The 12,261-nt window shown below is 44.5% G+C and overlaps 1 protein-coding gene across 4 annotated transcripts in view; it reads left to right on the top strand.

Annotated features, from left to right (window-relative positions):
- The window catches only part of CDON (cell adhesion associated, oncogene regulated), a 67,630-nt gene continuing 55,369 nt past the window's right edge, over positions 1-12,261 (top strand). The window contains exon 1 of one of the 4 annotated variants that reach the window (XM_036449147.2): positions 1-130. The gene's annotated coding sequence lies outside the window, so the exon portion shown is untranslated. Of the gene's footprint in view, positions 131-831; positions 1,028-1,574; positions 1,800-4,180; positions 4,393-12,261 lie in introns of those variants that run through there. The other 3 variants (XM_036449144.2, XM_045585458.1, XM_045585457.1) reach the window with 3 other exon arrangements.

Consider the following 12,261-nt stretch of genomic DNA (forward strand, 5'->3'; position numbering starts at 1 on the left):
GCCAGTTTGGCGCGACTGTGAAGGCAGGAGGGTAGGCTGTGGAACCAGAAGAAACTAGAACATCGAAAGTAATGAAAAGGCGACGGAACCATAGCGGCGGGAGGCTGGAACCCTGAGACAGAAACACCAGGTAACAGTGGAGAGAGACAGATCAGGGGTGGGGGTCAGGGAAGGGATTAACCAGAGAACTTATATGCATCGGTGCAGAACCCATGGACACAGATAATAGTGCGGTGAAGGCCTGGGTAGGGCGGGGGCGGGGTGAAGGGGAGCCAAGAGTATGAGGAATGGAGGACATTTGTAATATTGTCAACAATTTAAAAAATGAGTGAAAGAGAACAGACAGGTCGGGAGCGCCTCCGAGAACTTAGGGGCGGGGCGTGGGCGGGGCGCGGGCGGGGCGCCGGGGGACGTGCGGACCCTTGTGGACCGCTCCACTGCCGCTTCTTCGGGGGGACCATAAAGGGACAGAAGAGTGAGTGCAGGCCTGTGGCAATCTCCTGGAGTTGCTGAGTCACGTCCTTCTCACCTGCCATAAATAAAAGCAGAAATGTTTCTCTTTTTACCGGAGGGGAGCTCTTGTAGGCAAGCAGGAAGGGGACTGGAGGTGGCCCTGCCCATGGCGTCCCCCCCTCTGCATATTGGTACGTCCCGTCCTCCGCCGTGGAGCCTGCGGCTGCGCGCGCACCCTCTGGCGGGGCGGGGCGGGGCGGCCTCGTGGCGCGCTCCCGCTGGGCCGGGTCACGCGCCCTCGCGCGCGCCGGGGCCTGGGCGGGAGGGCGGGCGGGCGGGCAGGCGCCGCGGCGGGGGCGCGCGCCGTGACTCCGCCCCGCTCCCTCCCCCGAGTCCGGGTGCGCGGCGCGGCGCTAGGAGAGCGGGGACCCGCGCCCCCGCCCCGCCCCCGCCTGGCGCGTGGAGGCCGCTCGGATCGCTGTCGCCGCCGTAGCCGCCCGCGCGGGATGACCTGGGGCGGCTCCGGGAGCCGGCTGCCGCGAGAGATCTGGGGGCTCCGCCGGGCCGTCGAGAGGTGCGCGGTGGTCTCGTCGCGGGGTCGGGGGTGGGGGGACGGGGCGGTCGCGGAGGGCGGCCGGCGGGCCCTGGGGCGCGGGGTCGGGGGCTCGGGCGGAGACACTGGGGGGCCGCCTCGTGGTGGAGGGCGGGGTGTCAGTGACAGCGACCCGCCCGGCAGGTGGGACGAACCTGGCGGGGAGCAGGGGCGCCGGCACGTCCCCGGGGAGCGGGTGTCCCCGCCCCTCCTCGTTGGCGTCTGCGGGGCGAGCGGGAGGAACGTCGCGCACGGGGTCTGGCTTTCTGCTGTCACACAGACGCTCGCCTGCCCAGCCCCGGGAGCCCCTTTGCCTTCCCCAGAAGCTCTCTCCCGGGGTTGCCTCTTCTCAGTTCTCCATCCGTTGCAGCAGCTCGCTCTTGAGTCCAGCCCGCAGCTTCTAACCTTTGTGGCTTTTCACTCCACATCTAGGACTGTCAGTCATAAATCACAGAGGTGGGTGGTGGGGGGGGGGGTGGGGGGGTTGGTTCAAGGGACTCCCGGATCTTCCCCTCCTTGTTCCTCCGGACCCCTCCCGACCCCACCACGTCAGGTGGAAGGCTGTCCACCAGGAGGAGGCTGCTCCGGAAAGCTTGTCCTTCCTGGCCGGACTCCAGAGGGTGGCAGGTGCTCGGAGGGCAAGGCTGCCTTCCAGCTGAGATCTAGAATCCGGAGAACCTCATGCACAGAAACGCAGCAGCCCCTGCACCCCTCCATATCAGACACCCCGAGAAACAGGAGGTCGGACTTCAAGGTAACATGAGATTGGTGCTCAGTCTGGTGTGTGGCCGGCCGCGATGAAAGAGGCCAATGCTGCTGATGCCATGACCCTCAGACTCTCAGCTGACACTTGGCATTACCTAGTGGACAGTGTCCGGGAGGAGGAGGTGGAGGAGGAGGAGGAGGAGGAGGAGGAGGAGGAGGAGGAGGAGGAGGAGGACGTGGAGGAGGAGATGGAGGAGATGGAGGAGATGGGAGAGGGCTGGGGATTAAAAAGGGTTTGTTCTTGGTATAATCCTGAAAACATCCTATTTATTACCTTTTAAAGCTTGGTTTTTTGTTGTTGTTGCTTTGAGTAGTCTGCTTTAGCTGAAAACGGATAGGGTAGGGAGGGCCGGTTCAACTTTTAGGACCAGGCGAAAGGGAACGTCAGAAAAGTTCTGGATGATTTTAACATTAGCCCTTCACTAGAAAGCATTCTTAAGGCACCCAGAGAGGCACCAACTATGTCGTAGTTTCTGTTATGCACATGTCGAAATAAACTGCTTTTAAGTTAATACGAGAAGGACGGCGTGCAAACCTGTTTCATTTTGCGAAGACCTGCCCTTGGGGGTGTGTTTGGCAGCGTATGGAACAGAAACATTTATATTTCTAGAAGAAACACCCTGTATGTTGTTTAACTTTCATGCACACACACACACACACACACACACACACACACGTGGATATATTGATAGTATCTGGGAAATCTGTCTTTGTTTGAGTAGTGTAGTCAACCCGGAAAATCAGTTCCTAGAGGTAGTGTGTTTGTGTAGGAACCCACTTGGGATGCTTTGATTGATGGCTGTGGTTCGCACCCACCTCCTCCTCTGTGGAAAGTGCTTAAACAGCTCTGCTCTGGAGTCGGGAGGTACAGAGACCTCTCTGGACTCGGGGCACACCGATCTGGCCTGTGCAAGTTGGGTTTCTGCATCAGCTTTACGCCTTGCCTTCTGTGCAGGTGGTTTGACGTTGCATGAAGGACCCCCATCCCATTCACAAGGTCTATAGAGATGGAGGGCTTTGCGGAGGAATGGGGGTCTAAAGAGGTCAGGTGAAATCTGTGGACCGGTTTGCTGTGCTTTCCTCTTATTTGTTTCCACGCTGGCCTTTTATGCTTTCATGACTTTCTAAAACGATGTCATTGATGGTTTTGTCAAAATAAAAGCCGAAGTAACATTTTCCTTCTCTAGAAAACGTTTCTTTTGCAAACATGTAGACCAACATGTGGTGATGACTTCTAAGTAAAATCCAGGGGCAATGATTTCAGGCATTCAGCATTGGCTTATTCAGGGAAATCAGACAGGGGGGATAAGACCTTCAAAATGAGTAATTTAAAAATTTGTTATTTATAACACTTAATTACATGAGGCGTTGCCTGTCATTAGCGTTTATACTGCGCAGAGGTGCAGGGAAGACATCAGAAGAGTAGATGAGCTGTCTGCCAGGTAGTATTTAGGCAGATGATCTTACCACTTAATAGCAGCTAATTAGATTAGAAAGGGAATTCGGAGCCTGGTTGCTAAATACATTGCTTTGAAGGACTTGATTTACAGTTTTTGATGGGTGCTTTTTCCCCAAGAAGTTTTGTTATCTTGGATTATTCTCAAATAAAACATTTGAGAGTAATGTTTTATTGTTTTTATGTACAATTTTATATTGTGTGTAAACATTCCCTTTATTTATAAACATTTCATTTATAAGTTTTGTTGTATAGATGTTACTGATTCACTTTCAAGATAATAGGTTGGAGGGCTTTACCTGCTATTTTTTAACTAAAATGAAGTGTATGGAATATATTTAATCACTTTAAAAATATTGGATTACAATTAAATGAAAAACCTGGCGTGGTTGTTTTTTTTTTTGTTTTTTTTTTAATCCTCCAAGTTTTCCGTCATTGTTTGTGCTCTTTCCCCCATTGTCAGGCTTAAAACATACAGTATCATTGTCATGTGTCCCCTGAATAATGGTCCTGAGGTGATATTATTAATGTGGCTTTTTAAAATCAAACTAATTATACTTGCCTAAAAGAGCCACATGTGTGTGATTCTCGCTGCCTGGTGCCTTTTGAGAGCCCTGGAGACAAGCTAGTGAATAGAGCTGAAAATTCATTCTGTATTTGATTAAATGGAACAGACTCGCTGCTCCTTACCCCAGCAGGGGCTATGAGATCTCTTGATCCCCGAAGCGGCTCCAAGACCCTGGGAATTCCATTAGCGAGCACCTGAGGAATTTCTGCCCTGCAGTGCCTTTTTTGTATGTGTGTGTGTGTGTGTGTGTGTGTGTGTGTGTGTGTGTGCAGAGGGAGTGGAGCAGCCGTGAGGGGGGAGAGGAGGGAAGGGGCGGAGAGAGGCTACGTTAGAAGACTCCATATGTTAGCAGATCTAAAATCAAGGCATGACTTAACAGCTTATCTCATAAGAGAAGAGCCCAACCCAGAGGCAGATTGCTGGTCAGGACTTTCCTGCAAGCAGCCAGCTCTGTGGCCGTGTGTGCTTTTCGCACTGAAGCGAACGCCACTGTTCAGTACAGAAAGTCATTTTTCTGCTTTCCCTCCGAAGCACAAGCATATACACGTTGCAGGTTGGGTAAGTTTTCTCTGAACGATCTATGGATAAGCACGTAAAATTGTGTTACCGTTTGGTCTCGCCTGCCAGGGCGCATGTATTATTTCACTAACTTTTTGAAGTGAGAGCTAAATCTGACTTTTATGAGAAGCAAATCGTTTTTGCAGAGGTGAGACGCTTGTTTGAACAGGCATATTTTAGTTTGCTCTTTTGTTTTTCTATGATTTTACTGTGTTTCTGTTCTGCTATAGAATTTAAATTCATTTAGGGGATTGCTCTCTCCTGTTGTCTTTTAAGAATCCTTTCTGGTTTGTAGTGTCTATTTTTTAAGGAATTGCTTTGTAGATTTGCTAGCAGCCGCGAGTAAATGAAAATATATCTACTAAAAGTATCCTGTAAACATTTTTTGGAGTAAAATTTTTGGGAAATATTAGTGGATCTTCCAATTTGGTGCCCCCCCCTCACTCCTTACCCCCATATAATTTTTGGATACACTTTCAGAATGTTAGCCCAGTTTGTTTCTTATGTTCTTTTCTAGGAAGAGTAGTTCTGAATCTTGGATGCCATAGTTTTGATTTTCATCTTTTGAGAATAAACATGAATCTGAACTCTACTGCTTGTAGGTTTCCAGGAATGCAGAAGATTGTGCAGTAGCTTATTTGATGGTTAATTTGATATTTTGTCCCTGCTTTGCATCATGTTGTATATCATGTATTACCACGCACTCCTACTAAATTCTCCTCACAATACACTGTTTAGAAAATAAAGAAGCCTTTTAGAGAATATGTTTAAAAATTTTTTCCACCTTAATCCAGGTCATGCCTTCCACTAAGCATGGCCACATTGAAGGACTCTTGAACGAATTGGAGTGAACACTGTGGTTAGCATTGTGCCTGTCTTGGTTCATGAGTTGTTCAGTTGCTTTGCTGTGTGATGTATTTTGATAGTCCTCAGATAATAAAAAGCGACCCCAAAGAATATATTTTTCTATATATCAGTTGTAATGTGAGTAAGGACTTCAATTCATGAGAACCAGTGATGTATCTTTAATCATAGAATTTAAGGAACTGTAACGTTCCTTACACTTGAGAGGACAAAAAAAAAAAAAAGGTACAGATTTGTTATTGAACTTCAGGTTTTATATTCTGCTCATGTTTTGTTGCTTGTAACTGCATGCTTGGTTTTTTATAGCACCCTAGTACAAACAAGAGAATTAAGAAGTTGACATTGAGCTTGCCGCTCAGCTATTCTTGTTACAGACTGGCTCACCTCTTTATTTATGTGAGCTTGCACAGTGATCTTGACCTAAGCTTTGGCTTTCTGTTCTACCAAATGGGGATCATAACAATAGTATCTCTAACCACTGTTGGGGATTACAAGAGATAATGAAAGGAAAGCGCTTGGCACATGGTAAAACCTCTGTGAATGTGAGCACTGGCATTTTCAGTAATTCCTCCCGTGCAGGAGGCTGTTCTTTCCGTCCAGAAGTGATTTCTTGGAAGTACTAACTAATGAGGGATTCTCTAGTTAGAAGAAGTTAGGAATAGTGTGGACACATGTAACTGCCGTAAGTCTTAGTGTGCTATGGTTTTCTTAATTTTGCCATTGAACCTTAAAAGACACCTGAAAGCAATGTGTTGCTTTTTTTTTTCTTTCCCAGTTGAGGTGGATCACAGAGATGTACACAAGCATCCATCTAATGTACACTAAGTGAACAGCTAGGTGACGCTTTACATACGCACACACCTGTGTAACCTGTGCCCAGTTAGATAAGCAACAACTGTTCTCTCTCCAGATTAGATTTTATCATAGATTAGGTTAGCCCAGTGGTCGGCAAACTCATTAGTCAACAAAGCCAAATATCAACAGGACAACGACTGAAATTTCTTTGGAGAGCCAAATTTTTTAAACTTAAACTTCTTCTAACGCCACTTCTTCAACATAGACTGGCCCAGGCAGTGGTATTTTGTGGAACAGCCACACTCACGGGGCCAAAGAGCCGCATGTGGCTCGAGAGCCGCAGTTTTATCAAGTTCAAGAATAGGCTAATCCTGTAGTTAGCCTATTCTTGACCTTGAGAAAAGTGGACTCAGACAGCATGTGTCTTTTTATATCTGGTTCCTTGCACTGCTCATTGCGTCTGTGGGATTCATCCGTCATCATGTATGCTGGTGATACATGCCTTTCACATGGTTGTAGCGTCTTTTGTGTTTTGAAATCTGTAGCAGATCATTTTATTGGCACATGGTCAGTGGGGGGGAAATAACAGTACTTCTGCCTAACTTATTAGAAAATCAGATCCCAGTGGTTAGCTTAGAAAAATACCCATGGCCTTATTTGTATACATTAAAAATGGGTTGAAGGTAATATCATTACCTAGAGTTATAATTAATTCCATAAATCAGATTTTTTGATAACTGCATTTATTTTATTTTTTGTTTTTGGAAGGGAATGGAGGGAGCCTCGAAATAGAGAAGAACTGTCTATATCATCTTATGCCCTTCATTTCTAGGATTTAATACCATAATCAATACTTAGAATTGCAGAGAAGTGACCATCACCTCAGCATTAGTGTAATATTCTTTTAGAAGACAATGAAAAAAACACAATGTTATTTTGAAGAAAAATAAAATCCATTCCCCCCCCCCCCCCAAAAAAAAAAAAAGAAAAAGAAAAAAGGAGATAGTATGTTATACTACGGGAAGAGTGTAAAGAATGGGACTTCCTCTCAATTAGACTGACTGGCTATATAACCTTAACAGTTACTGTCAGGTTGTGCCTTCTGTTTAGAATTTCTGTTCGCATTGTTGGAATTCCCTAATATGCCAAATACAGTTTCTTTCCCCAAACAGTGAAACAAGAATACAAGATGCTGTTGATGAGTCCGAAGTGTTTGTTTTTATTTAAATTTTGGAGGGAGCCATGGTTGAGATGAATAATATTTCTGTTCTTGGAAATGTGGAAGAATTTTCTGGCTGGTGTGCTTGAACACATGCCACTTTCTCTCTCAGGAGACGTTGTATTCTCAGCACTTGTAATTTTATTAAATCTATTTTTCATAGTTCCTTGACACCAAGTCATTCTTCACTTGCAGCCATGTGCGGGGATGGGTTCCCCTGCATTCCGGGGGGGCAGCTGTCCCCCTTTCTTCTGAAATCAGACCACCAGTGGCCAAGACTCCAATGGGGGAGGGGAGAGTTGAAATAGTGATATATGATGCATCCTTTGTTCCATAGGGCGCTCAAAAGATGCACTTTTTGTTTCACAAGAGGGAAGGACTAACTGTCTGACACACAGAGCTGCCTCACGACAGAAAATGCACGCTGGAATTGGCATGAGCTCCTTATTACTAGACATGTTCTTGTGGCATTTGCCAAAGATGCATGGAAAGGATCGCTTCCTTTGGTGACAGATTAGACCACACGACCTGTCAGGGCCTTTGCAAGTATTTGAAATAGGCTTTATGGGAGTCTCCACAACCACCGGATGCATAAGGGGGAAGGAAATGTTTTAAAACATTTCAAATAGCCATTGGGTCAATTCCTTCTCTCAAACCAACCCTGGTATAAAGTTGAGTGAGGACTGCTTCTACTTGCCGGCTCTTTCACTTTAATTTAATTCTTTATTTTTCACTCATAAGTAAATGTCAGAGATCCCCCCCCCCCCCCTGTATTTTAAGTATATTGGTGTCAGAAATGATGATACTGACAAATTTGGTATCTGCTCCCTTTGGGTATAGGTACGCTTCTGAGAATTTATTTCAAGCCCTCTGTTGACAGAGTTATTTATTCTCCCCCACAACAAGTTATATATAAAGTAAAACTTTATAAATGTACCTTTTGTCTCTGTCTTTTTCCTCCAGCCAAACTTTTCTACCCTTGAATTTCAAGAGGGAGAAATAACTCGTATGGGAGGAGAAAGGCTATGTCAGTGACTTATCCAAGCAATGAAACTCTATCCTGAGGACATAACCTAACCATCGTCATCTAATCTAACCATGTGCACATTTTGTATTCGTAAATATATTGTGTATATTAATTATGTTAATAATGGATATTTAGAGTGATTGAAAGGAGTATAGAATCCCAAATCAACAAAATAGTTATTTCTCTATTTAATAAAGCAGAAAAATAGACTGAGTTTTCACTGTTTTATACTTCTGTTTACACATAAAGCCCTCTGTACCCTCCCTGTAACGTCTAAGATCTCTCTCTCTTCTCTGTTTCCATGATCCTACCCCTCCCGCCTTCTTTTGAAAATTTGAGAGAGGACTGAGAGGTGAGGTGATTCAGAATGTGAGACAAAACAATAGTCATAACTCCTGCTTCACCTGCTGCTGCCTCATCTCCCTGTCTCCAGTCTTGGTTTTCTCTTTTCCAAATCATCCATTCTACATGTTGCCAGAGTAATGATCTTCCTAAGGCATAAACCTGACCACGTGACTGCTCTTAAAACCGACTTCTCCTAAGACCCCACGTTGCTCGCTGATTAGAGCCCAGGTCTTCTCTAGGGCGGACACGGTTCCTTGGTACCTGGCGCTTCTGCAGTCCGCAGCTACAGTGCACTCCTTCCGTGAACAGACCTTGCTTTCTCTGCGGCTGATTTGGTCGGTTTAGGGTGAATCTCAAGATTATTAATGGCGCTGGGTAGCCCACACTGAGTAGCAAGATGCTAAACTATCTCCTCTAGATCCATGGATGATTTCAGCACACAGTTTTGTTCTTAAAAATCCAGTGAAATCGGTGACTCTCTGTGCCACATTCAGGTATACCACAGCTGCAAATAATGAAGATTCAAGAAAACGATAGGTGAAAGTAGGTAAGTGTTGCAACTACCGGGACATCTGTGTCACTTATTACTGGAACACTTGACTAATATTGCAACAATTTTATATATTTAAAATGTGTGTTTTTGTTCTGTGCAACATTACATGTCTCTAGAGAGCTGATGTCATGTTTCGTGTGTTTGTGTTCAGACACTCAGAATTACAGGAGTTCTCAGAACCTGGATACATAGGGACTAAAAAGTGCATTCTGGCTTCTGTCTCTTCCAGGGAAACGTCTGACAGTTATTGGCTTTTTATGGTATCGGAAGAAAAGTAATTATTATTCTCTATTTTACTATAATTTGATATCTATTCAGTCCAGTAATCCTACACACTGGTTGGAGGTCAAGTTGGCAACAGGGACGAATGTCTCAATGGATAAAATACTGCTTTTATCAGGCCATAAAATTACTGCGGTGACATCAGAACTTGGCAGCCTCTTTTATTCCAATAAAAAGAAAAATAGCCTCATAAGCTGGGGAGAAGACATTTTTCCTGCCCACTTATTTTGGCTTATTTTCATGGTTTTGGCCTCAAGGGCTGGTGTATAACAAAATAACAACACAGGGAAGAAGGCGGTGAGGATTGGAGAGAACAGTTGCAGCTGGAGTGGGCATCGTGCTTAGCACGCACCTCTGTTCCAGTCATTTCAGTGATCCCTCTCAGATTGTAGAGAGTGAGGAGAAGTGTGGGCCTGAAGAATCCTTATCTGTAAAATGGAGTTAAACTTCTTCGTCTGCCTGGATATTACATAGCTTGCAACATATTGGAAAAATTTTGACGTTTGGCTTATAAGAGGGCCAGGTAAGGCTAAATGTCTGAATGAAACTATGAGTGCGACAGTACAGTTTTGTAGGAAAGGTGCCCTTGACTCCTTTTTATAAACACCCGTAAAATAACATCATATTACCAATCAAATCATTGCTCACCCTTGCCGTGAAATTAGATTTTTAGATGTTAGCATGTTTTAATGACAGCTCATATATCAGGATTTCAATTTGGTGTCCAAGTATCTGAGCAGTATAGCAGATCCTGGGGCTGCCAAATACTGAGAAGAACTATACAATAAAAGGGTAATATGCTAATTAGGGCAGATGTCCATCTGGACAAAGGCCTGGGGCTCACAGCAGCCATGAGCCCCATCGGCTGGAGAAGGGCTGAAGGACCTTCCCCAGTGCTTGAATTTTCATGCACTGGGCCTCTAGTATTTTTATAATTCTTAATAGATTACTAAACTCTTGAGTAAAACCACACTAAATTCTTACTATTATGTTGTCTTCCTAATTTAGCTCAGTGGTTCTTACTGTGATCACCTTCTTGAACAAGGTCGTTTAATTGTTTCTTCCATTATGAAATTACAGGTTTTGTTTTGCAGTAAAGAGGATTATTTTAAAACTAATTTTAAATGTGTATGCTGTCAAGTCATAATCTGATTAGGAAGTTCTGATCTCTTAATCGTTTTTTTGTTTCCTATTTATTGAAAATTAGGCAACCTTTCTATTTTATGATCAAGTCCTTTTTGAAATTAAAACAAAAACAGATCAAACTTCTATCCAGAGTCCCCAATTCTAAGCTCTAGTCATCATGTTTTAGGTTATTTTATATTTTAGTTGAATTTGTCTTTTAAAAGAAATCACAGTTCTCATTTTTGACTGTAGTCTGTCTAGGCCTTCCATGCATTTTAGATTAAGTTTTTTTTTCTCTTCATCTCGTGGCTAGCTGAAGGCGATTTTGAGTTATTAATATTACAAGATGGGTTGTTAACTGTGGTCTCCTATTATTAAGCTAGCAAACACACTTGTCATTATTTGTTATTTCTTTTGTGTTCGAGGATGCATTTTAAAAGAGCTATTGTCATAGTGGTTAGGTCTTAAAATAATTTCACATTTGTTACTATGACAGCAGCCACAGTGGGGTTTTTAATCATACAATACAGCTTGTACAGACATTTGATACCAATGCTTTGTGGCATCAAGTAAATTTTAGCTCAGGGATTTGACTAACATACATTTTACTACTGTTAGAGGAGTCTTATAGCTAACTCCCAAAGTGGGTTTCTAAATGTGAACCCTGTGAGTCCAGGCTGCATCCCACCCCACATGCAAACAACAGCAGAAATTCTCTTAAAGGAAAATTGTCAATGGTTTACTTATTTTGGGATTTCTCTTCCAGATTGGTAGATTATTAGGGGAAAAGTAAGGACATGATCAGATCTGTAAACAAGCCTTTGAATGGTTTATCAGATCCATGTTTTCTTAGCTAGTTAGACCATGTACAGAATACTTAGCTGTGGTTACAGATGTCAGCTGAGCATGGAATCAAATTAACAGGCACCACACATCCAACTCCTGAGGCCTTTAGCAGCCAAGAATGAGGCCCCGAGTTTTGAATCTTTTTAGTTGTGCAAGTAAGGGTTTCCTCCCATTAGTGTTGAAATGTAATTTTTCTGGGGAAAAACATCCTTTCACGTGACATTTAGTAGGCAAAGTCCCCATTTACTTGTAATAGTTCTTTAAATTCACTAAACAATACTAACATCTTTTGTGTCAGTACCCACAGTGACTGTCTGCAGGTATCCTTGGGCAATTTAATCCTATCTAAGCAAAGCCTAATATGCTGTGACTGGTTGTCCGGTCGGCCATTCAACAAATCTAAGAGTAATATGCTAATGATATGCTAAGGTCACTCAATGGCTTGCCATGATGTGCACTGACCATTGGGGGCAAACAGTAGGCCAGTCAACCAGTTGCTATGACATGCACTGACCACCAGGGGTCAGATGCTCCAACTGATAGGTTAGCTTGCTGCTGGGGTCTGGCTGATTGGGCCTGAGCGAGACAGGTCCTACACACCCTGGAGCCCTCTCATGGTCCCTCCCCAGCTGGCCAACCTCCCACATCCCTCTCCGGCTCCGATCATGCACCGGTGGGGTCCCTCTACCTGGCCTGCACCCTCTCACAATCCAGGACCCCTTAGGCGATGTCAGAGAGCCAGTTTTGGCCCGATCCCACAGTTATGAGTCCAATTACACCTCCTGTCTCATGGTTCTGTTTACCACATACACA

Source organism: Pipistrellus kuhlii, unplaced genomic scaffold (assembly GCF_014108245.1).
Source record: "Pipistrellus kuhlii isolate mPipKuh1 unplaced genomic scaffold, mPipKuh1.p scaffold_m20_p_20, whole genome shotgun sequence".
Lineage (NCBI taxonomy): Eukaryota > Metazoa > Chordata > Mammalia > Chiroptera > Vespertilionidae > Pipistrellus > Pipistrellus kuhlii.